Source organism: Alexandromys fortis, unplaced genomic scaffold, assembly GCF_014885135.2.
Source record: "Alexandromys fortis isolate MF-2015 unplaced genomic scaffold, M_Fortis_MF-2015_v1.1 scaffold_317, whole genome shotgun sequence".
Taxonomy (NCBI): domain Eukaryota; kingdom Metazoa; phylum Chordata; class Mammalia; order Rodentia; family Cricetidae; genus Alexandromys; species Alexandromys fortis.
In genome coordinates, this window is record NW_026068201.1 from 644,167 (window position 1) to 648,424 (window position 4,258).

The 4,258-nt window shown below is 42.0% G+C and overlaps 1 pseudogene; it reads left to right on the forward strand.

Annotated features, from left to right (window-relative positions):
• Positions 1 to 514: 514 nt before the first annotated feature.
• On the forward strand, positions 515 to 1,137 carry LOC126493117 (cyclin-dependent kinase 2-interacting protein-like; annotated as a pseudogene).
• Positions 1,138 to 4,258: the final 3,121 nt, after the last annotated feature.

The window sequence follows — 4,258 nt, forward strand, 5'->3', positions numbered from 1 at the left end:
TTCTTATTGAGAATCTTGAGTTCTTTGAATTTTTATCTGTTTTAATTTTTCCTCCATATTTCTGGCTTTTACATCTATTTGGCAAATTGTCTACCCAAACCAAGTAAAGACAAAACAAAAACCCAAAACTAGCACAGCTAGACCACTAGAATAAAGTATAAGACCCAAATATGAGTACTCATAACTACAGCCATCATATTTGACAAAGAGGCAAAGACCATACACTTAAGAAAGATCATTTCTTCAGGGGCTCAGGGAACTGAATGTCCACATAGTAAAGAATGAAATTAGACCCACATCTATGGTCTTATACAAAAATTAGATCCAAGTGGAGCACAGACCTCAACTTCATGAAGCACTCAAACTCAATGTATAGCAACAATCAACTGAGTGAAGAAGAATCCAATAGAACGGGAGAGAATCTTTTCCCAGTTATAGATCTGGCAGAGGATTAACATCCAGAAAAGAAAAATAAATCCTGGGGTCTCCTTGTTGATATCTACCTGTGGACCACATGGAAGCAAAGACTCTTGGAATTGCAACACCCAGGGAACCTGTCTTATCTGTCAGTGCAAGGAAAATTAAGGACAATGCAGCTAATTGGCATAACTTAATCCTGAAGTGGGAAAACCTCAATGACGCTCGTTTTACTACTGCGAGCAATATTGCCAACTTGAAAGTCAGCTTATTGAGCAAAGAGAAGGTTGAATTAGAGAGCAGCAGCCCAGCTTCCAGTAAAAAGGGAGAGAAGAAGAATCTGGAATATGACAAGGAATTTGAAGCACTATGTGAGGAGCTGCAGGTCACCTTGGATGGCTTGACTAAAATACAAAGGAAAATGGGAAAGCTGTCTTCAACCACCAAGGGAATTTGTGAACTAGAAAATTACCATTACAGGGAAAAAAGTAACCGGCCCCTTGTGTTTCACACATGGCCCACAGCCTTCTTTTATGAGGTCTCCCACTGGCTCTCCAGTGCATAAAAGAAGGACCTCCAAGCACACTATTGGTGCTGAGCTGGCCCACACTGCTGACTGCAACCTCATCCTGACCTACCTGTCCATGTGGCTCCACTAGCTGTACATAGAGTGACAGCAAGCTGCAGCTAGAAAGCATGCTCCTGGAAACAGGGCACTGACTGGTACCTGTAACTTGCCTGTCAGCTTACCTGTGACCACAGCCTCAGGGTTCCAGACCACTGACTGGACAGTCACTTGGGTGGGAACTGTTGGGCCCGAGGGCCAGCCACTGCAGCCTCTCCAGACACAAAAGCACTTATGCAGCTGTCGTCCCCTTCTGCCCTGTCCCAGATTATCATGTGACCACCACGGGGTGAAATAAATAAGAAGAGTGGCTGAGGGCCTCATTTTGTAAACTGAGTATACTTACATATTACACCTCTTATAGAAAAAAAATCCCTCAAGACACAGAGTCAAGGAAATAAATGTTCTAATTAGAAATAGGCTAGATATCAAAACAGAGTTCTCAGTTTAAGAAATAAAAAGGACTAAGAAATAGATCAAAGTGTTCATCATAATTAGCAATCAGGGAACTGCAAATTAAAGCAACTCTGAGATTTCCTCTCACCCTAGTAGAATGACTAAGATCAACAAAACAATTGACAACATCCTGCAGAGCTTGTCCAGGAAGAGGAAATGCTCACTGTTGGTGGGAATGCAAATTGCTACAGGCACTCATGAAATCTATGAAGAATCCTCCAAAGATAAGCAAACAAAAAAATAATCTACCATAAAACCCTGCTATACCAGTCCCTGGCATATGCCCAAAGGAGTGGAGTGGACAGCTTACTCCACAGACACTTGCTCAGCCATATTCATTGCTGCATTATTCACAATAGCCAGGGAATGGAAACAACTTAAAAGTCTGCCAACAGATGAATGAATAATAAAAATGCTGTGCATATACACAGCATACTACTCACCACAACACACTACTACTCTTTACTCTGCAAAGAAATATAAAATCATGGCATTTGCAGGTAAATGGATGGACCTAGAGACCAGAAAGCCTCATGTTATCTTTCGTCTGCAGTTTCTTGCTCCATATCTGATGTGGGAGTGTCATATATCAATCTGTTGCTTTCATTGGTTAATTAATAAAGAAACTGCTTGGCCTGATAGGTTAGAACATAGGTGGGTGGAGTAAACAGAACAGAATGCTGGGAGGAAGAGAAAATGAGGCAGACACCATGCCTCTCCTCTCCAGGGCAGTCGCAATGGAGCAAGCCACCAGGTCAGACATGCTGAATCTTTCTTGGTAAGACTGGTGCTACACAGATTACTAAATATGGGTTAACCAAGATACGAGAGTTAGCCAAGAAGAGGATAGATATAATGGGCTAGGCAGTGTTTAAATTAATACAGTTTGTGTGTTATTTTGGGGCATAAGCTAGCCAGGCGGCCAGGAGCCAGGTGGCAGGAACGCAGCCCGAAGCTCCTACTACACATATCCTCAGATGTGAGTACACAACATGGAGTAACCATAGAAACCAGGTATGTATAAAGGTACCATAGAGGGGTGTAGGGAGGGGAATAGCAGGATACAGATGACATGAAGTGGTAAGAAACAGAACAACAGTGAGGGCCTCCAACTGGGGAGATGGTGGGGAGGTCAATAAAGAAAAAGGAGGAACAAGAGACAAATAACACCAAGGTTGTTTGATAAAGTGTCAACGAGTCACTATTTTAGATTTACATAAAATTATACACTCTGCATATAAGTATATGTATGCATATATATACACATACATGCATATTAAAGGAAGTTAAGGCACTTAAGCTGGCAATGCTCTTTAGAAGAACCATAAGTGAACAAAAACGCTGGTATCAAACATGAGACTCCTCCCTTGAATAAATTGGTAAGATAGTCCATGTGACTCCCTTTTGCCTCTCGGGAGTTTAGAGTGAGCCCCTTTTACTGAAGAAATCACACACATAGGACACAGGACTTGGATGATTCAAACTGGATCTGACCTGAAAGCCTCTTCCCTGCTGTCTATAAGTTCAATGGTTCCAGAAAATGCTATGCAAGATGCCAAAAGGGAAGCAATTAGAAATTCCTACTCTGGCCAGGAAGTGGCGACGCAGGCCTTTAATCTTAGCACTCGTGAGGCAGAGGCAGGCAAATCTCTGTGAGTTTGAGGCCAGTCTAGTCTACAAGAGCTAGTGTCAGGACAGGCTCCAAAGCTACAGCGAAACCCTGTCTTGAAAAATAAGAAAGAAAGAAAGAAAGAAAGAAAGAAAGAAAGGAAGGAAGGAAGGAAGGAAGGAAGGAAGGAAGGAAGGAAGGAAGGAAGGAAGGAAGAAAGAAAGGGGAAAGGGAAAGGGAAAGGGAAGGAAAGGAAAGGAAAGGAAAGGAAAGGAAAGGAAAGGAAAGGAAAGGAAAACAAAACAAAAGAAAGTCCTACCCTGATACAACACCTATGAACTATGACAATCACCAGCATGGCAACATTGTGGGATAACCATGTTGATATTTGGGGGCTGGCGATCCAAAGATAGTTCAACAAGAACGCATTGCTACACGGCAAGCTATGCATAAAGGTATAAGAAGTAGCACTATATGTAGGTGGCAATCGGCTGTCTAATTGGACTTAAGGTCCATTCAATAGGAAGAAAATCATGCCCGGTACCGCAAATCTGGCCAGCTTCCTGGGATTTGTGAGATCACGGACTTGAGAAAAGAATCTATTACCACCACTCTAGTAGACTAGCATAATTCCTTACTACATTCCAATCCATATATCCACAGACCCATATAGCTACCACTCATCAATGAAGCCTCTCTTTACTGCAATTGGAGACATCCCAGAAAAGAATTGGACACAATGCACTAATCAGTGGATTAGTAGGGAACCCAGCCCCAACAGAAGCATCTACATCACAACTCCTGCATCTATGGCTCAGGGGATATTGAGTTAGAGATGGGTGGAAAGACTAGAAGAACCATAGTTCCTGTCTTGAAATAATGGCTTTGCAGCATTGTTTGTAATAGCCAGAACCTGGAAACAACCTAGATGCCCTTCAAATGAAGAATGGATGAAGAAAGTATGGAATATATACATATTAGAGTACTACTCAGCAGTAAAAAACAAGGACTTCTTGAAGTTTGCAGGCAAATGGATGGAAATAGAAAACATTATCCTGAGTGAGGTAAGCCAGACCCAAAAAGAGGAACATGGGATGTATTCACTCATATTTGGTTTCTAGCCATAAATAAAGGACATTGAGCCTATAATT